This window comes from Pleurodeles waltl, chromosome 5, assembly GCF_031143425.1.
Source record: "Pleurodeles waltl isolate 20211129_DDA chromosome 5, aPleWal1.hap1.20221129, whole genome shotgun sequence".
Classification (NCBI taxonomy): domain Eukaryota; kingdom Metazoa; phylum Chordata; class Amphibia; order Caudata; family Salamandridae; genus Pleurodeles; species Pleurodeles waltl.
This window is the reverse complement of record NC_090444.1, coordinates 1816249916-1816272437: the sequence shown is the minus strand read 5'-3', so window position 1 is coordinate 1816272437 and position 22522 is coordinate 1816249916.

Below are 22522 nucleotides of genomic sequence, written 5' to 3'. Positions count from 1 at the left end.
AGGCACTGCACCTGCAACAACAAGTGGACCATAGAAGGTGAAGTGTTCCAGGTCAACTGCATAGGTAACACTGTATACATTAACAGTGAACACATTTTTTGATTGTAGTCATATTGTGCATTTTTTTCTGTATAAGTTCTGTATAAGTTTTGATCCATATATACGATTCTCTTAATTTTTGTGACTGTACATTTTTAGGTTGAGCATAGCAGTACCCAAGTGCTGCTTTTCCATCTTGTTGTTATCTATTTGGGCTTTTAACCACACCCACCTCACGCCCATCACTATCGCTCGTTCACAGGCTTACCCTTCAAAAATCCTTTCTTATCATTAATTAAATGCTTTATGTTTGACCCTCCTTGTGGTGGTTTGGTTACCACCTCGGCCATCGACCCTGTTACAAGGCTGATTGCACTTTTGCCAATAGGTTTCACTGCGAGCAAACTTCTTTTTCCTTTTGTGTGTCTCCTTCACGCTCATGGCGGGATGCTTTGAATCGGTTTGCTTATGTGAAACTGTTTTACTTTTACTTTTCAATTTATGTGGCAAGAATAGTCCGATTAGGAGTTTACAACGATAATAGCTCTAACTCAAGCAAATGTGAGACCCATTGCATTGCAAATACTTGTTAATACTTGGTTTCTTATCCATATTACTGTTTTGTATACTTGTCGTATGTAACATGCATTTCCTCTGAGAAATGCCTTGCAACTTAAGCCACTTATAGTTGAGCCAAGGATTCCTCCTGATGCAGTTTCCCTTTGTTGGTCAGATCTTTAGGGACTTGTGTGAGCTCAGTTACAGCACAGGTGGGACTTGTAAAGGACTTACCAGAATGAGGACAGCGTTTTTTTCTAGCAGGAGTAATCCAGCTCATATCATTCAGTGCAGGCAGCTCTTCTTCTCTCTGTAGAACACAGCAGCAAAGCTGTAGTAGAGACCTGAGTAGAACTGCAAATCAGAAGAGGTTCACTTATTGCAAGGGCATTTGCTCAGGGCTGTTGGAGTGTCTCATGTATCTCCAAACAGGACAAAATACTGCCTTAAGCGGACCAGTATATGTCCCACTCTGGTGGAAAGGCAGGAAACCTGGTCCAACCAATGTGCTTCCTTTTTAAAAATGGAAGTGCCTCTTTCTCTTTGCCCATTGGTTTTGCATGCTTTCAGAATAGAAGACACCAGAATCAGCAATACCAAGGTAACTATGCCCAGCAAAAGGCCACCTATGGTTTGTGACAGGTAGTAGCTCAAGAAGAGGGGGAGACGTTTGTTTCACTGTCGAAGTGGGAAACCTGCTCTGAACAAAAAAGATTTTGCATGGTAGGGATCCCATTGAAGAAGTCTGCAGTTCGTCACATCTGCAAAAGGACAAAGACATATCAGCAGGGACACCTGTCATGATGTGCAGCAAGTATACACTTAGGGGGTCATTATGATGTTGGCGATTCCATGACTGAAAAGTTGGCGGTGGCGGTTGTACCGCCAACAGGCTGGCGGAGAAGACCATCAATTTATGGCCATGGCGGTATTTCCAACAGAATACAGAAAATCCATTGCCGACACCTCCAGTGCGGTTAGACCGCCACAGATGCCACCTTCAGGCCAGCGGAGACCACGTTACCGCCGGACAGATTATGAAGTTGCACACCTCCAAGGTTTGCACCGCAGTCGCACCACCACAGAAACCCTAGCGGAAACCAACAGTATAAATGGAGACACCCACCTTGAGGAAGCCACAGTCATCTGGAGCCGCCATAGAACCTGAACTACACGTCTTCCCACTGCTCCAGCTCGCCCAATGACTCCGGAACTAGCGACGATGACAATAGCAGCAACCGTGAGTACAGACACTTCCCTGTCACTGTTGTATAATGGCAAGGTCGCAACGCACATACAACCTACACATCCGGAACGGGTAGCGAGACTGACACATACACGTACTCCTACACTGACATGCACTTTCACACACAGCAACATACACACATGCACAGACTCAGGACACACACCACGGTCAACACACACTATCAAAACACATACCGAGCCGCAGACACACAGCACCGACACTGTTAAACATGACAACACACAACACCAGCAAAGTACACAACTACACAACAACCGCAACACCTCAAACCCACCGTCAGTACGTCACTACTCACACTTCCACCTGACAATACATATATACAACACAACATAACAGCACCATTGTACCAAGAAATACAATCACACAGCCATACACCGAGGCATACGTCACACCATGCAAACACACCACACAACGATTCGGACATACCAATCACCACACACACGCACACACACAGTACAACCACACAAGGGCACACCACACTCCAAGTCACAACAGCCAACACAATCAATCCACACAAAGCAACCTAATTGTATGTCCCACACACATACATGCCCAACACACCATACCCACCCATTACTGCACGAAAAATGCACACACCTACACAAGCAGCTCAGACACAACAGATAGCACAACCACCACGCACACATAATACAATCACACACAATATGAAGCAGGCAAGATCATAACAGCCAAGAGGAATGAAAGGCAGGAAAAAGATGATAACATTGAAACCAACAACTGAATGGCCCAGATGTATGTATATAAATAATGTACAAAATATTTTAGATAGCAGTATTTACAAATATAAACAGCCTCAGGCTAGTTCCAAAATGCAAAGTGCAACATGCGCAGCTGGCATGTCAGACTGCCCCAACTTGACTCCTGACTGCTCAATTACCTAGGTGCATAAATGGGGCAGGCAGGCACCTCATGGATTGCGGTGGGGGGGTTGGGCTTAGCTTTGGGAGGGGGGTCTTTGGGCTTGGGCTTGGGCTTGGGCTTGGGAGGCCGGGGCTTCGGACATGGCTTAGGGGAGAGTTGGGAACACTTAAAAGGGGTTGACTTCTTGGCGGGGGAGGGGCATAGGTACTTGCAGGGGGCAGTGGAGGACTTGGAGGTGGTAGGGCTGGACTTGGGGAGGGAAACAGATCTTTTGGGGATCACACAGGATGGGAGAGGAGTAGGGAAAAGGTTTAACTCCAAGAGGAAAAACCTCTTAGACACACAGGGATAGTCATGGCAAAAGGGTTTTGGAGTGGAGGAAGAAGGAGTGCTTGTAGGAGTTGTTTTGGTGGATGTTTTGAGTGCAGGTGTGTATGAGGAATGCTTTTGGGTGCTGGGTGTCTGTTGGGTGGGTAAGTGTGGGCATTTATGCGTCTTGGGAGGAGGGGGGAGGAGCTGGGAGATGCCATGCTGGATGAGTGAGTGTCTGTTGGGGGGGTGACTGCAGGTATGGTGGATGTGCTGTATGTGGGTGTGTCGGTGGTTGTGGTGGCTGTGGATGTGTGGACTGGGGTGGATGTCTGCAGATCTGCTATTGTGTTGACTGTGGACAGGATTGAAGTTGTGGCTGGATCTGTGGATTTTGGTGTGGTGTCTGCTGCAGTATCAGGTGTAGTGTATGTGAAGGTGGGGGTGGTGGGGAGTCTGTGCAGGTAGTGGCTGTTGGTGTATCTGCAGGTGGGTGTTGTCTGTGTGCATGCCCTGGGTCGGTTTTGTGGTGGTTGTGTTTCACTGCGGTATCCTTGTCTGTTGAGGTGGATGCATGCCTGTCTGGCTGCGCGCTCTGGCTGCGGTGGGGAAGAGGGGTGTGGGATTGGGTACAGGAAGATGGAGGGGGGGGCAGAAGACAAAGGGTGACTGGCTGCCGTTAGTGTGGAGGCCACAGCCTGAAAGGACATTTATAGGCCAGCCAGTTCACCGTGAATGCCCTCCAGGAACGCATTGCTCTTTGAACTTGAGCTGCAAGTCCCTGGACGGCATTCACTATGGTCGACTGATCCACAGTGATCGACCACAGGAGGTCAATAGCCTCCTCACAGAGGGCAGCAGCGCTTACTGGGGCAGGGGCAGAGGTGCCTGAGGCAAAGGAGACTCCCACCCTCCTGGGTGAGCGGGCATGGACAACTGGGTGGGGAGCTACAGGGAGGGCAGTGGCAGTAAGGGGGGTGGTGGATAAAGATGGTGCTGGGGTGGTCCCAGATGGGTCTGCCACCGCCAGGAAGTGTCTACTGAAGGATGATTCCGAAGGTGATGTTGATGTTCTGGTCTCCCCTGTGGCACTCCCCTTGCCCTCCGGGCCACTGGGTACGTCTTTGTCGCTGATTGCAGCACTTCGCCTTCTGTGACCAGCAGCATCCTCTCTTGCCTGTGCCCAGTCTCCTTTGCCTGCCAATGCTGATGCACACAAATAGAGAAAGAGGGAGGGAGAATCAGAGAGGGAGAGAAAGGGTTATCACATTCCTTACATACACACATTGAAACATGCAGTACTGCAGGTGAACAGGTCCAGGCTAGGCTATCTCCGTTGGCATTACACATATCCTACATCATGTCACATCATGTTAATACTATCCACCCCTTCAAGTCATCCCTCCCACCCACATCAAAGTTTGAGTAAGTTAGCACAACTGGATTAAGCCATCTGTACACCATGAAAAGCCATGTCTACATGCTACTTATGCCCTTGCAGTAGATACATCATGCATATTCCAGATCTTATATCTCCTTCTATCACCAACTAGAAGAGAAGGTGAGTGATCCCAACACATCATGCATGTCCTAAAACTACATCTGACCAGTCCATCTCAATTACTAATGTCCCTTGAAAGTGTAAACTACCCAATTCACATCCCACACAGCACATGCCATACATATCACATTGCTGGCTGACCCCCATACATATATGCCAACAGGGGTACCTGAACTGATCAAGCCACAACAAGTGGCACTCCCATACAGGTGACAACTGATGTGTAGAAAACATGTCTGGAAAACAGCCATGGCATGACATTCACACAATCAGAGAGGACTAACTGAACACTCGAAACACTGATATACCACATCACTTCATTATTGCATGTCCAGCTACAATGGCCTACATGTCACCCATTACAATATCATAGCCAATCACTGAGTGTAGTGTCACAACTACACTACAGGCAGCCTCTATAGACATCATAGGCCACCTACCATGCAGTCAAAGTTCCAGGAGTTGGCAACATGAGTACACCAACATCACTCACATCATCCCTAACATGTGATTACATGTACCATATCTCAAGACTACTCAAATGTCACACGGAAATGACATGTACACATGTCTTACACATGGCCCAACACGACTGCCAGTGCATTAAAATATCTTCCATTGCAACACATACCTACTTTCGACACAGTGGTACAACCAGACCATCACTTCATGACCACATAAGTGATACAATACATATTCCTCACCTCACTGGACACATCAGCTAGGCCAAGGGTAACATAGATTGTCCTACTCCACATGGTGGGCCCCCAATTAACCATTGAGACATGATAGAGGCAGCATATTACCAAGGTTACAGAGGAATTGAGGGCCATTTGCACACATACCATTGACATCGCATGTTGTACAATGCTGGCTCTGGCAAACTACTAACATTCGCTATTACCCACCCATTGGGACAGAGATGAAATGCCCACATGCCAATCACACGGAAAAGCAGTTGTATTATGAATACCCCAGATAAATGGACAATGGAGTTACAACGACTTACACAAATAAATTCTGGCCTAGACAGGCCATATCTGTGTTGTACATGAGCTGCCAGCCTCATATGGAGTCCAGACCTGTTCCAGTAAAAAGTAATGCTCGGAGCCTGTACCAATAAGTGCCTCATTCTTTTGCTACAACAGGTGATTAGCACAGATGGGAGTGGTCAGAAACCTTAGAGCCACTGACGGACGTATGCAGAGAGATGGTCACATGCATAGGAATAGCAGGATGTGCAACCCATGCCATTGACACTAGGGCATTTCCACATGCAGTCAGAATGATATCTTAATACATGATTCCAAAACTCACACATAGCAAACCATGATGGCTGCTCTACATGTCATACACAGGCAAGGTGGTACCAACTGATTACCAGTAGTCTGAAAACATTTGTCTGCTACTACATCGTCACTGAAGGTTCAGTGAGACAGCAAACAGCATTCAACCAGAGCCAAGTACCAGGTAACTGTCAGAACGTACCCCCTTGTGGCTGCTGTGATGTCCTCAAATGCCCATCCACTTCAGGGTAGGCCACCGCCAAAATGAGGGCCAATAGGGGGGGCAGGGTCCAATGGGCACCCCTCCCTCGCTGGGAGGACATCCCCAGCTGGGCCTCTGCGTTCTTCGGGCCCAGCGTCACAGGTGCTCCTACCGCTTGCGACAATGGGTGCTCCGCCGGCTGTGGACCCCCAGGATCAGCACTTGCTCGGCGAAGGCACGCCAGATCGCTTTCTTCTGATGGGCATTCACTTGCATGAATGACACAGATAAAAGGAGAAAGTCATGTACACATGCACCATACCAACAGTAGTTGACACAACACAACTGTTACAGTAAGTGGGCACACATATCCATCCTCCCTGCCTACACACCAGTACGGTATGCCACATGAATGCATCTACACCAACAGTTCACATGGCCAACTCACCATCACACACTACACCAATCACACATGGTTGGGGCATTGTACTCACCTGTTCCTCTGATGCCTCATATAGCTGTCCATACAGCGTAGGTCCTCCTCCACCAACATTTCCAGCTCTTCCTGTGTGAAGGCAGGGGCCGTATCACCTGGAGGACGTGGCATGATGTCACCCAGAGGCAGTACACAGCCGCTCACATAGTGGTGGTCTTGCTAGCAACAGTACCAGGAGTCAAGTGAGCAAGACTGCAGTAAATGGCAGTCATGGCCGCCATGTACAGGACCGTCATTGCTGGCGGTCATCGCTATTGGCCCAAGTCTGCCATAGGCAGCAATGTTGACCTATGGCAAGTTACACAGCAGTTGCACCCACCTACCACTATGACGACTTCCGCCGGCAGACTTAGGTCACTTCCAACTGTCCAGAACTGTAGGTCGGACGCCTGCCATTTTGGGCACACGTACTCGATGCATGTTCTTAAATAAGTGAGTCAGACACCTGATCGACCAGAAATCTATGTCACCCAATGTGGTAACTTCATGATAGTGGTACATAATGGGCCAAACATGTAGAAATGACATGTTGAGCCTGTATATATGTGGATAGGTCTGTGTAGCTACTCTGAGTTACATAGGCAACTGATAGAAATAGGTTCTTTTTGTTACATATGTGTCATCAGTGCAGGACTGCACAGTCACCCACACATGTTCACATACATATGTGACACATCTCCTTTCCGAATGACATTCCGGCCAATGTGCTGCAATGACGGTATCTGATGTGCATTTCTATGGTCTGTAATGTTTATGTCAGCACTGCTCCGTATCCCCTATCTGTGTGTAGGTGTCTTTAAGTAAGTATGACTTATTGTACATTTTCTCCTCTCAAATTCGATATCCTGCCTTGAGGGAAATGAGACAACCACCAGAGTACCACCCACTGGTAAACCTGGCAACCATGAAGGACAGGCATGTGTCATCCAGACCAACATGGATCTATGTAGACAGTTTGAGCCAGATCTGATGCCAGGCAAAAGCAATCCCGATTACATACCTCCCATCATTCAAGTATTGTCAGTGCTACACTTCCTGGCCATTGGCTCTTTCCAGCATACTGTCTCCTGAACAGCAGGGATGTCTCAGCCCATGTTCAGTCAGGTTTTGAGGGATGTACTGTGTGCTTTCTTGCAACACCTGGACAGCTACATCAGATTTCCCCAAAGAGCGGATATGGCCGATGTGAAGGGTGACTTTTATCAGATGGGACTGATTCCTCATGTGGTAGGGGCCATGGATGGCACCCATGTATCCCTGGTCCCTCCCACTGTCAATGAACAGCTGTATAGGAACAGGACAAACTACCACTCAATCAACTTGCAGGTGGTGTGCCTGGCAGACCAGTATATCTCCCAAGTGACTGCCAAGTTTCCTGGGTCAGGGCATGACTTCTACCTTATGCAGAACAGCAATGTCCCAACCATGATGGCACAACTACACACAGAGAAGGCCCGGCTGGTTGGTGAGTATGCATTGTTATGTTTTCAAATGTTATGTGACCCGTCATCACAATCTGCACAATCACAGTACTTCACCTGGTTTTGTTCTACCATTGTGTACACAGGTGACTCTGGCTATCCAAACCTACCTTGGCTGTTGACACCTGCCCACGGGAGGACAAGGAGTGTAATTGAGCGTACTTTCGGCCTCCTGGAGGCAAGACTCAGGTGGCTGGACCTATTTGGAGGTGCCCTCCTCTATTCACCCCACAAGGTTTGCCAAATCATAGTTGCCTGCTGCATACTCCACAATCTAGCCTTGCGGCATCAGATACCATTGCTTGCCGATGAGGGTGGGGCAAAGGTACCTGTGCCTGCAAATGATGATATGGAAAGTGATAAAGAGCCAGACGACGAAGGAGCTGCTGACTGTAGGACTGAGCTCATCAATCAGTACGTACAGTGACATACAAATATGTGAGGTGGACCCTTACATGTCTTGTCAGTGCACAATCAGAAGTGGATAGCTGACATAACATCTCCTGACGTTTGACAAATGTGGTATTGTTATGATGTCAAGTGCCTGTGTGTGAGTTGTAGCAGACAGAAGGGATGTTGTAAAAACAATATCAGTGGTTCTGCCCTAACATGAGTTGTAGCAACTGATTCAAACATTCATTTCTCTCATGGACTGATCAGTTTTGAGCTGAATTTCATTTACTGTCATTTTGCCAGCTCCTACCACCCACAGGATGTGGATAGCATCTGTGGGTCTGCTATCTAGGGCTTGGGGTATACATAGTCAGTAGTCAATGGTGTTCAGGACAGATAGCTTGTTAAAATGATATTAGGAAGGCCCTGAATCTTGTGATGTATAGGTCCTATCTAGATACCCATGATTTGGAGTCATACTACAACAGGCACACAGTTGATTACCTGAACATGTGCTTACTGTATACTCATGCCTTCCATTCTGATGGTACTCTCTATCTGGCTCTAATTGCAGATGCCTCAACGGTCTGCACCCTGGTGTTACTGTAGATTTCACAATGACAATACTGTTGTCATGTGTGTCGTGCTGAGGGGTGCTCCATCTGATGGTCATTACATTGCCAGTTGGAATCAGGGGGCCATTACCAGACCACATTTGTGTTGAAGGACATATGTTGTTGTACTGTTAAACACACATGTACAGTAGCTGTGTCCATAAGTGATTTATTGTGCATATCAGTTTTGTGAGTAGTCAAATCAAAATTTACAACGTGACAAACAGGTGATGAGTGGAGTCATGGGAGATGGATTGATCAGAGTAGCTGCTACAACATTTGGCCACACAGGTCCTGTGTCCTTGTCCCATGGGAAAATGGAGTTATGATTCAGAACAAGGTGTTTCAGAGGCACAAAAAGGTGACAAATCAGGAGAGGTTCACTTCCTGGCAGTGGGTTTGGTCTCGGCATTTGCTTCAGCCGTATGTCTGGATGGATGTCCATGTTTGCAGGGGGGTTCTTATGCTACAGAGGGAGGGGTGTCTGAGGCTTGGGGTTCCCCTGGCAGGGCCTCAATTCCACTGATGTAGAGGGGGCAGATGTAACGCTGCTAATAGAAGGGGCCTGATGGTGTGTAGCTATTGTAGCTATATCATGCAGGGTGGTGTTACTGTCCCTCAGCACCCCTGCTATGGAGGCCATGGTGACATTGTGTGCCTGCTGCTGCTGCATGGACTCCTAGTGGCATTTCCTCTGCAGCCTTTGATTTTCCCCCACATGGTGATGATCTGGCCCATCCTGTCCTGGGAAAATTGTTAGGCTACCAGGTCTTGGGAGATGGTATCCTGGTCAGTGGAGTCCCTTGGCTGCCCCATACTCTGTCCCACAGCATCCCTCCCACACCCCCTACCCACAGGTGCCTGTGCCCACTCCCAGTGTTAAAAGGGCAATCATTGTCTGGGGTGTCAAGGTCTGACTCAGGACCCTGTGCTGTGGGGCACACAATAGTTTGAACAGTCCTTGGGACATAGGTGTGGGGCGGCTTGCTTGGCTGTGATGTCTGAGCACCTGGGGTGGGGGGGGAATTATGTGGGCAGGATGAGGCTGGGAGTGGTCGACTGACCAGATGTCCCGGATGGGCCAGGTAGGTCATCACTGTCCATCCAGGTGTGTTGTCTTCGTTGAGGCCTTTTTCCTGAGGAGGGCTGGCAGTGTCTGGTGTCCTCTCTATGGTGGGAATGGCAGGGTTACCTGTGGATAGAATGAGACACAGAGTACAGTTTAGAAAGTATGCTTGGTACCCTCTTTGTGTAATACATACAATGGCTCAGCATGATTCCAAGCAATTACAATAACAGTTGCTGCACAGCATAGCTTGGTGGTACATAAGAGTCTGTAACAGGAGTGCCATACTCCATGTTGTGTGCTGTCATCAATGTTTGGTACATATGGCACTGCAGATGGGTTTCTGCAACTATCTGATACTTGACATGACAAATAGACCCTGTACTTGGGGTGTAGTCAGGCTTGTTACTATTCCCGCAATATGGCTGAACATTGTCCCACGTTGTCCCATAGGGAACAGAGTAAGTGGTTATGCAAGGCTAATGTCTCTGGATCTTGTTTGTGTGCATGAAGTCTGGCATCTTACTTTCCAACCCATGGTCAGTCCATTTCAGGCTTGGGGATATGGATCAGTGCCCATTTTGAATAGTTACAGGGCTGTTGCTGTGTTTTGCCTTTCTTGCCATTGTGGTGTGCCATTGCATTGCATTGCTGTCATTACCATGTACTGGTCCTCAGTCATACATTCTAGATGGTGTAGGTTGTACAATAGTCATATATGCATGAAATGTGACCTGATGTGCACAATGCAGGTTTTAGTATTAATGGTTTGGTGCATTGTGGGAGTCATAGTGATAGGATTAGACTGTGGTATCCTTGCCAAGGGCTGTGTGAGCAGTAGGGCTGTATGGGGTGGTAGCATGCAGAAGACGGACATTGGGTGATGGGCAGGTAGGTGCAGTGGGAAAATCAGTGAATTATGGGGTATTTGGGTGGTGAGGAAGCATGCAAGACACAACAATTGTGTTACATTGATGTTGTGGGTCCTTACCAGACTCCACTCCCCCAGGTATTCCACTCAGGCCCTCAGGATGCAATGTCTCCAATATCTTTTCCTCCCAAGATGTGAACTGTGAGGGAGGAGGTGCGGGCCCACTGCCAGTCTTGTGCACGGCTATTTGGTGTCTCAGTGCTATGGAACGCACCTTCCCCCATAGGTTTTTCCACCTCTTCCTGATGCCGTCCCTTGTGCATGGATGGCTGCCCATTGAGTTGACCCTGTCGACTATTCTTTGCCATAACTCAATTTTCCTGGCAATTGATGTTAGCTGGACCTGTGCTCCAAACAGTTGTGGCTCTACCCAGACAATTTCATCCACCATGACCCTCAACTCAACGTTGGTGAATCTTGGGTGCTTTTGTGAGGAAGTTTGAGACTGTGTTTACGGTCTGGGGTATTATTTATGAGAGGGTGCAGTCCTGGGTGAATGATGGGGTGTGGGTAGTGCACTGTGAGAGATGGACGGTTGTAGCAGAATGTGTGTGGTGGTTATGTGTGTGTTATGTTTGTTTATTAGATGTGTGATGCGTGTGATATGTGTGTGCCTATAGTGTCAGGGTGCTCTCTGTGTATGTGCCTGCTCTCAGTGTCTCTGTATGGCGTTTTAGTTCCAAAGGTTGTGTGAGGGTGGATTATATAGTGCATTGTGTAGGTGTGTTGCATGTGTGGATGTGTGTCAGGTGTGTGGTATTCAAACTGTCTAATGTGGTGTTGTCTTCTGTCAGTGGTGGTTTCTGACTGCAGCAGCTTGCACTGCCAATGTTTTACCACCATGGAAGTGCTTCTGTGCTGATTTGTGGATCATAATCTGGTAGGCCGATTTGTGTCGGGCTGGCAGTACTGGTGGTGAGTCCACTTCTTTTACGCATGCCAGTGTCCTGGCGGTTTCGGAAATTTGGCCCCTGCCAAAGACAGCCGCAATAAGGCCCTTAATCTGTATGTCATCTTACGTACCCTATGCTCAAATGTCCAGAATACGATATCATTATAGGGAAATGCATGAATCTTTACAGGACAGCAGAACTAGTAAGTCTTCTCTCAGGTAGGACAAGTAAATAGGTCATTAGCACTAGACAAGATCTCAGCTGCCACCTCTGCCAATATCCTCTTAGCCTACTATACAGAGGAGGCCAGAAGTCACCCTTTCTTAGGCTGGAAATGTAATTGGATGATGTCCTGTAAAAATGACAGCATCTAAAATATACTCGCAGATTATCGACTTCTCTGGGGCAAAAACATAGGTTTGACTAGGATGTACACACTGAGCTGGGTGACACAGCTTTCCCACGACATTCTGGGAACTTTCATCTCAGCACCATCACCTCAAGCTGCACCTTCAGTAAAGAACAGTGGATTTTGCTACAAATTCTAGCAATTAGAAACAAACTTCCAGAGTCAAGGTCCTCTGCACCTGCCTATAATCAAAAATAAAATTCATGCCAGTCCTGAATATTTGACTCAGGGCTTACTTTATCACAGCCACCATCCGTTCTAGTTTGTATATAAGAACTATTATGTACACTGACCTAGCATAAGCCTTTGGAGAGTGTAGAATGAAGATCCAGCATTGTATCTCTCCACACACGGCCCCACCATACTGGCTGCTATTATCCTGTTATACCAGTTAAGTTCATGACTGTGGCACATTATATAGTTTGGGGATACGAGCCAGGTTACACTCAAATAGCTTGCCCAAGATACCAAACACCATCTCCCAGGTTTAGAGAAGTCATGTTGTGTGGTAGAACCAAGGTGGTGATGGGTGCCAGATTGTTCAACACACTCGCTAAAGGCCTTCCAGCCAATGAAAATCATCTGTATTTCCAAAAGCATTACAAGTATGCTTTTAATTGCTTTATATCCCAAACTATAAAAAATATTTCACACAAAAACATAATATTTAATCTAATAAATTCACATCGATAATAAATTATGAACATGATCAACTGAATACCATTAATATTATAGCCCCTGGAGAACTCTATTTTTGGCAGATGGAAATCCCAGCATACTTTATTGGAATCTTTATTCTAATGCCAAAGGCTTTATTCAAAGGCAGGCTCTTGATGTATTGAGATTAATCAGTGTATGTAGCCACTTAACTGGAGCCCCCTCATCAGATGAAGATTCATTACAGCATTATGACCTACCAATAATGGCAGATACACCACATCCATACGTATGATTTTGAAGATTGTGCTTGTGCATGATCATTTTAGCCAATAAACTCCCGGGCTTCAATAGCAGAGACCGGGACCGCTCCTTATCCAGGAGAACAACCAAGTAGCAGCGTTCATGAATTAATTCTAGTTTCACATCCACTACTGATGTGTATGCATGTATGTGGCATTCCTGTAGCACAAAGCTAACTTGTGCCCTAAGGTAACTATAGCTTGCGCCCCTGCCATGCACAGTTTTTTGGTCAAAAAGTTTACTGCAAATATTACATTGATATTATCAGAGATGTTATCAATGATGTCAGGAATGTGTAATTTGTGGGGTAATTAGCAGTGCATGGCGAAGGCGTGCATTATAGTTACCTTAGGGCACAAGTTATAGTTACTTGAGATAACTCTAACCATTACAGGTGAATTTCTATGGATTGGTACATTTAAAATGTGAGCCTAACTATAACGTCCATGTAACCTTTGGTTCTTTAAGTGAATTTCTATGTTTTTTAAAATTCTATTTCGTAACTATAATGTCCCTGTAACCTCTTGTTTTTTCAGTGAATTTCTATTTTCTTTAAATGTAAAGTAATTTTCATTACTAAACGTTAATCAGATTGCTACCGCGCACGGATTCAGCAGTGGGCCTGCGGCCAGGCCCTGCAGCTGACACCTATATCATCCCAAGGCCGTGCTACGCATGGCCAAAGGCCATGCACAGCAGTAGTTGGTTGCAGGTACACATGCCCCACTCCCCCATCTGATTTTGACCCTGAGGACTACATCCCCCAGGAGAGGGGAGGGGGGCTGTGTTGCCCCCCTCCTCAGGGCCAATAGTGGCCCTGGATGACCCATCCTGACGGCCCCAGCCTTATAAAATGTATTTTTTGGAGGGGGTGCATGGCCCTCCTCCCCTGGCCGATCAGGGATCCCGGGGACCCTATTCCCTGGGACCTGGCCTAATTATTATGATTTTTTGGGGGGGCAGTGTGGACCCCCTCTCTAGGGCCGAATAGGGGCCCTGTGAACCCCACTCCTGGGGCCAGGCCTAATTATTTATTTTGGGGGGGGAGGGCCGCGTGACCCTCCTCCCCAGGGCTGATCTATTTGCTTTAGGCCCCGGGCAGGTGGCGGTCTCTGGGGCAGCGGCCCGCATCATATTTGTTTAACACCTCAGGGAGGTGGTGGTCCCCGGGAAACCGAGGGTACCGCACATCCACCCCCTCATTAAAATAATAATGCCTATGGGACCTGGCCCACCCGGAAGCTCAATAAAAAACAAGCACAGGAGGCCGCACTTGGTTTTTTAAAACATTTTTCAGTGGATCCGCTGCAATGTACACTGAAAATTAAAAAAAATGTTTTTTTGACCTGGGGGCTTCCCTGTGGGACCACACCACAAGAGCTAAGGGATCAGGGTGTCCATACCCTGGCCCCTTTTCTTATTTTTTACATTTGTTTTGGGGACTTGGCTGAAAATGAGTCCCAACATGTCTGCCAACACTTCCTTGTAGAAAAAGCTTTTTCTATAGAAACTAGGTGCTAACTATAACTACCTAATGGCAACCGCCATTCCACAGAAAAAGCGTTTTTTGACCTGCCCATATCTTTGGCACCGTTTGTCGAATCTTGATGTTTTAAAAAAAGTGCCCTGGTGATTCTGGTTGCGCACAAAAAGTTTTGGGGTGATCCGTCAAGCGGGGGCTAAGAAAAAGGGGTGTCAAAAAAAGTTGCATTTCCCATTGTAGTTCCCATAGGAACTTTAGACACGACTACAGCCCGAACCACTGGACGGAATTACACCAAATTTGGCAGAAAGCTAGCTTTCAGTAGCAGATTACACCTTCGCTTATTTATTCAGTCATTTTTGAGATATTAAAGGGAAAGTAAATTTGGATATCTAGGGCTGTGGATCCTCCTCGACGACTTTGCAATTAATAAGAGCTCTGATCGGCTGCCAACACTTCATTGGCAGCCATCTTGGGAAGCGGCTTCAGTGAGTCCCACAAAAGAAAAAAAGAAGACAAGGGGCTAGGGTAGAGTCACCCTGACCCTTTAGCTCTGGTGAATGGGTCATAGTGGAATCCCCTAGGACTAAAAACACTTTTTAAAATAAAATGTTGCAGTGATTTCATGCCGCCGCCACAATTTGTGGCATTTTGTTTTTTTAAACAAGCTTTTTTTTACAAGCCCCCGGGTCGGTCAGGTCCCGGTGGCAATCACATTTCTTTATGTGAGGGACTGCGCGACCCCCCCCCCCCCGCAGCCCGGGGACCACCACCTCCCCGGGGCTAATGACTACCACAATGTGGGGAGGGAGCCCAGTCCCCCGCAGCCCCAGGGACCACCACCTCCCTGGAACACTTTTCAAATATATTGCAGGGAGGTTATGCGGCCCACTCCCCCCCCCAAAAAATAATAACTAGGTCGGGCCCTGGGAGATGGGGTCCCCCCCAAAATAAAATTTAGGCCAGGCCTCAGGGGATGGGGCCTTTGGGGCTGAGATCATTCTGGGGAGAGGGGCCTAGCTGACCCCCTCAAAAAATTTAAATGTTTAGGCGAGGCTCTGGACAGTGTGGTCCCCAGAGTGAGATATCCTGGGGAGGGGGGCTGAGCGTCCCCCCTCTCCCCAAAACAAAATTACATGTTTTGGCTATGCCCTCGCATGGGGGCACGCAGCCCCCTCCCCAAAGAAAAAAAATAAATATTTACCCTCAACCCCAGTGGATGGGGTCCCCAGGGCCGAGATTGGCCTGAGAAGGGGGGCCATGCATGGTTGGGTTGTTATAGGGGTTGGTCGCTGGGTCTGGCTCCACACCAGGTCTTGGCCGTGCGCAATGCGGGGTTGGGGGTTATAGGAGTTCGCTGCAGTGTCTGGCATATTTTAATGAAAAAATAATATACGTTAAAAAAACTGTAGAAATTCACTGAAAAAAACAAAGGTTACAGGGATGTTACAGTTAGGAAATAGAATTTAAAAAAAACATAGAAATTCACTTAAAAAATCATAGGTTACAGGAACGTTATAGTTAGGCTTACATTTTAAACGTACAAAACCACAGAAATTCAACTGGTATAGTTACCGTAGGGCACAAGTTATAGTTACTTGAGGTAACTATATAACAGCTGAATTTCTAACGTTTTTTTACATTTAAAATGTAAGCCTAGCTAAAACACCCTGTAAACTTTGTTTTTTTAAGGGAATATATATTCCCATATATATATGTCAAAACAAATTCCTTTCAGGGTTAGAGTGGCGCATAAATTATGCAAAAAAGAATAGAGAACTCTGGGTAGTTCCCAAGTTTAGGTGGAGAGCAGCTCTAGTAAGGAGCACCCTGCAACACCAGCGACACTCTAGATTTGCTCACCTCAAATGTCTGTTTATCTAGCAAAGTTTGTAAGCATTGGATCAGCACAGTGCTATCCACGCCGAGCTAGATAGTGACAAAGTCTTTTGCCATTTGTACAGCAAAGTCTTTAAGCATAGGTTTGACACAGTGTCAACCTTGCCGAGCTGTAAAATGGCAAAAGGGAATATATATATATATATATATATATATATATATATATATATATATATATATATATATAAATATATATATATATATGTATGTATATATTTATATCACCTACTGGTGGTTGCCAGTACGTAGTTGTAATTAGGATCATGTTTCCATAGAAAAAGTGTTTTTGACTTGCCTATATCTTTGTCACAGTTTGACGAATCTTCACAATATTTTCCAAAAAAAGTGCCCCGGTGATTCTTGTTGTGCATGGAAGGTTTCGGGTTGATCCGTCAAGTGGGCGCCAAGAAAAAGGGAGGCTCAAAAAAATGTGCGGTTCCCATGGTAATTCCCATAGTTGCTTTGAACATGACTACATCCTGAACCACTGGATGGAATTACACCACATTTGGAAGATTGTGCTTTAGGTTCTTTGGTATAAATCTGTTCAGCAGTTTTTCAGAAATTAATAGCCAAATAAATTTGTAAGTCTACGGCCATGGATCCTCCCTGATGACTTTGCAAATAATGACACGCTTGTGCAGGTAAATGCACAGCTCTGATTGGCTGCCAACACTTCAGCCAGGAAGTGTTGCCAGCCATCTTGAGACTCGAATTCAGCTGAGTCCCACCAAAAAGAGCAAAAACAAAAGGAAAAGGGGCTAGGGTAGGGACACCCCGACTCCTTACTGGTGTTGGGATCCATGAGGGACCCCGCCAGACAAGAAAGCACTTTTTTTGTAAAAAAAAAAAAAAAACTTGCCACCAATTCACTGTGAATACGCGAATTTTCAGCAAAAATTACAACAAAAAAAACACAAGTGCGTACTCCTGTGCTTTTTTTTATTGAAGCCCCCAGGTGGGCCAGGTCCCTGGGGCATGTTAAAAATAAGGAGGGAGCATTTTATGCACCAGGGACCACCACCTCCCCGGGGCTTACTTTTGTTGTAATGTGCTCGCAGCCCTGAGGATTGCCACCTCTCTGGGGCTAAGAAATAATTAAATGCGTGGGTGAAGGGGTTGCATGCACCCCCGCCCTAGGACTGCCACTTCCCCGGGGATAAAAAATAATTAATTTCAGGAGGGCCCCGGGACCACTGCCTGCCCGTGCTTTATACAAAAAGCATGCGGGGGAGGCACTCGCCCCCCGCAGCCCTGGGGATTGCCACCTCCCTCAGGCACTATTGCTAATGAAAAGCAGGGGTGGGAGGCTGTTTGGCCTACCCACAGCCCTTAGGACTGCCACCGCCCGGGGCACATCTTGTAAATCTATTGCAGGAGGACTGGTCCCTCCCCCCTCCCGGAACCCCAGAGACCACCTCCTCCTTGGGGCATAACTTGCAAATCTAATGCGAGGGGGGCGCCTGGCCTCCCCGTATCCCCGGGGACCACCACCTTCCTGGGGCTAATTTTGAAAAAGATAGGGGGTCTGTTGCGGACCCCCGGGAATCACCACCTTCCCGGGGCTATTTACGTTAGAGGGGCCTGGCATACCCCAGAACCGGCTCCTGCTATTTCATGAATTAATTATAGTTTCACATCATCTACAGATATCTATGCATGTATGCGGCATTCCTGTAGCACGAAGCTAAGAAAGCTAACTTGTGCACTAAGGTAACTATAACTCACGCCCCTGCCATGCACAGTTTTTTTGTCAAAACGTTTACTGCAAATATTACATTGATATTATCAATGATGTGGGGTAATTAGCAGTGCATGGCGAAGGCGCGAGTTATAGTTACCTTAGAGCACAAGTTATAGTTACTTGAGATAACTCTAACCATAACAGGTGAATTTCTATGGTTTGGTACGTTTAAAATGCAAGTCTAACTATAACGTCCCTATAACCTTTGGTTTTTAAGTAAATGTATATGTTTTTTAAAAATCTGTTTCCCAACTACAACATTCTGGGCTCTAGCCTCACGAAGGACTACATCACGGTCTTTGAAGTTGAAGAATCGTGCTATCATCGGCCGCCAGAGGCCACCCAGTGGTGGCCGCGGCGTCAGAGCCCTAGGAGTGCGCTCTATGGCAAACCACGGGGAGAGCCGCTGGTCCGGGACCACAACCGAATCCAATGCTCCAAGAATTCAATTGCGGAGTTTGTCTCCGCTTCCTCCGGGAAGTCCACAAATCGCAAATTTTCAGCATATTCTGCTCTGCGGTGCAGTTCACCGGCATCGGTCTGCAGCTGGGCAACCCTAATCTTAAGGTCCGTGATCTGGTCCTCAGCCTGCAAGACCCGGTCCTCAACCTCCTTGATGCGGTCTACCGCCTTTCGCAGGTCCTGACGCAGGAGGCCCACATCCTCCTTCACTTCACCAACCTTGGCTTCCACTGCTAACTGCAAGGTCTGGATAGCTTGAAGAATCGTGTTCACTCCCCCGGCCACAGTCTACGTCTCCGGCTCTCCCATCGCGCGAGAGGGTCCTTGCTTGGTAAACTGGTCTATACGCTGCTGCAACGCCGGCGGCTGCTTGCCCACTTTGTCTCTCCCCATCTCGGGCGTGTGGTCAGGGCAGCGCCGCTATCGCTGATCGTCCTCCGCTGATGTGGTCTCAAGAGAGCCCCAAACAGGGTCTCCAGCTGCACACTCCGGCCTTGGAGAGTATCTCTGGGCCAGTGGACGGATCACAGCTCCTCTCTCCCGGGGAGCGCCGGCTCAGCCCCTGAGCGTTGTCTCTATAGCTGCGGTCCAGGGCCCATTCACACCCGTCCACCAGTCTGGGCTCAACGGTCGTCCTGCACTCCGTGGTCTGATCCAAGAGCTGGCTGCCGCACACCTCTAACCGGGGCTCCACCCTGCCCCCCCGGTCCACGTGATTCCTCCAGGGATCCCTGTCTCCACACCTGGGGCCCCCCCAAGGGCTGCCGCCGACTGCGCACAACCCCGGTCTCCTCTGGGGGGTGGTAGAGAAGGGAGACAGAGGTCCTGGGTTGCCTCAGAGGGTCCACAGAGGCTCCCCACCGGGCACGACCAGCCGAATCAGTCCACCGCCGCCAGCCCCACACAGACCAGCCATCACCTTCATGGGGCCCCACCTGGCTTGTGTCCCCTTGCCACCACAGCTTCCAGTAGGGCCACGACCGTGTCGCCGTACGCCTCTGGGGCTTCGGGCTCCTTATTGCCAGTGTCCAGCCCAGTCAGCCTGCCACCATCGGCCCAGCAACAACATCGGCAGTCTTCACTTCTGTGGGGCCCCGCCTCCTTCACCGCCACTGCTGTCCCGACCACTGAGGCCCCGACCGCAGCACTCTCTGCCCCGGGGGGGGGCTCGGGCTCTCCGTCTCCACCTGGGTATCCTTGGTCCCAGGATCCACCACTGGCCCTCAGTCGAGGCCCGGCTGGGTCAAGGGCCTTGCAGCACTCTCTCCGCAGTGGCTAATTTCAAAGGGGGGGCTCTGGCAAAATCTTGAGTTTGGGCGCGGGAAAGTGCCAATTCCTCTTCCCGGTGCTCCACCCCACCCCCACCCTAGGCCGCAGCACGGACCACAGGCCGCAGCCTGGAGGGGCCAAATCGACAAGTCTTTCCTTCGCCGCCGGCACAGCGCACTCACCAGCCCGGCAGCGCCGCCCGGCTCCAGGCGCTCCTCCTCCAAAAGCGTGGCTGCTCTAAGCGGCCTCCAAGACTCCGCCCCGGCCCGCCTCGTCCACGAGGCCCCACGAAGGCCCGCCGCGATCCCATACGCAGCTCCGCTGCAGCGTCTTCCACCAGGGATTGGGCCCCTGGCTATCCCATCACTTTCCCGGCACCCGGGGGTCTGCGGGCGAGTAGGGGGGCACCGGGACAGTGGGCCTCTCGCCGGCGGATGACAAAGGGGTCTGGAGCACTCCTATAGTGCGACCGCCATCTTGACGCCGGTGACCACGCCCCCTCCTTTCGGCCTTTTAAGATCTCATGTGTTATTCCTTCTAAAAATTCCAAACCTTTGGAAGGCGTGCGCAGGTAGGAAAGCTTTATCCATATGCATTGCCAAGGTCTAGAATCAGTTGTCAACTGAGATAAAGAAGAATCAAACCACTTGAAGTTTAAGAAAGATGCCTAAAACCTAGATCTTTGGCAATTATTTTTGTCTTGGTCAGGCGGTCTTTTCTATTTTTTTCTTTCTTTGCCAACCTGCACTACATCTTTCGGGGTCGTTAGCGCATAGTACATGCTTATTAACCTCTTAGCTGCTGGGCCTTTCCCCCCCCAGTGCCGAGCCCTTTTTTGGCTACTTGGGGTAGTTCGCGCTTAGGCCTTCATAACTTTTTGTCCACATAAGCTATCCACGCCAAATTTGTGTCCTTTTTTTCCAACATCCTTGGGATTCTAAAGGTACCCAGAGTTTCTGGGTTCCCCTGGAGGAGACCAAGAAATTAGCCAAAATACACCTAAAATGTCATTTTTTTCAAAACACTTGGAAAAAAGGGCTGCCAAAGAAGGCTTGTGTTTTTTTCCATGAAAATGGCACCAACAAAGGGTTTGCAGTGCTAAAATCACCATCTTTCCAGCTTTCAGGAACAGGCAGAGTTGAATCAGAAAACCACATTTTTCAGCACAATTTTGGCATTTTACTGGGACATACTTCATTTTTACTATTTTTGGTGCTTTCAGCCTCCTTCCAGTTAGTGACAGGAATGGGTGTGAATCCAATACTGGATCCAGGACAGCTAAGTATTCCTGAAAAGTAGACAAAATTCTGAATTCAGAAAGGGGTCATTTGTGTAGATCCTACAAGGTTTTTCCACAGAAAATAACAGCTGAAATAAAAAAATATTGAAATTGAGCTAAATAAACAGCCATTTTTCTCCACGTTTTACTCTGTAACTTTTTCCTACAATGTCAGATTTTTTAAAGCAATATACCGTTACGTGTGCTGGACTCTTATGGTTGCAGTGATATATAGGGCTTGTACGTTCATCAAGATCCCTAGGTACCCAGAGCCAATAAATGAGCTGCACCTTGCAATGGGTTTTCATTCTATTCCGGGTATACAGCAATTCATTTGCTGAAATATAAAGAGTGAAAAATAGGTATCAAGAAAACCTTTGTATTTCCAAACTGGCCACAAGATAAGGTGTTGAGAAGCAGTGGTTATTTGCACATCTCTGAATTCCGGGGTGCCCATACTAGCATGTGCATTACAGGCCATTTCTCAAATAAACGTCTTTTTTTACACACTGTCTTACATTTGGAAGGAACAAATGTAGAGAAAGACAAGGGGCAAGAACACTTGTTGTGCTATTCTGTGTTCCCCCAAGTCTCCCGATACAAATTGTACCTCACTTGCGTGGGTAGGCCTAACGCTCGCGACAGGAAAGGCAATATAGACACATCACATTTTTACACTGAAATCTGATGTGTTTTTTACAAAGCGCCTAACTGTAGATTTTGGCCTCTAGCTCAGCCGGCACCTAGGGAAACCTACCAAACCAGTGCATTTTTGAAAACTAGACACCTAGGGGAATCCAGGATGGGCTGACTTGTGGGGCTCTCACCAGGTTCTGTTACCCAGAATCCTTTGCAAACCTCAAAATGTGGCCAAAAAAAACACTTTTTCCTCGCATACGGTGACAGAAAGTTCTGGAATCTGAGAGGAGCCACAAATTTCCTTCCACCCAGCGTTCCTAAAGAAAACAGAGCTGTTTTTTTGCAAAAGTGCCTAGCTGTGGATTTTGACCTCTAGCTCAGCCGGCACCTAGGGATGTCCCGT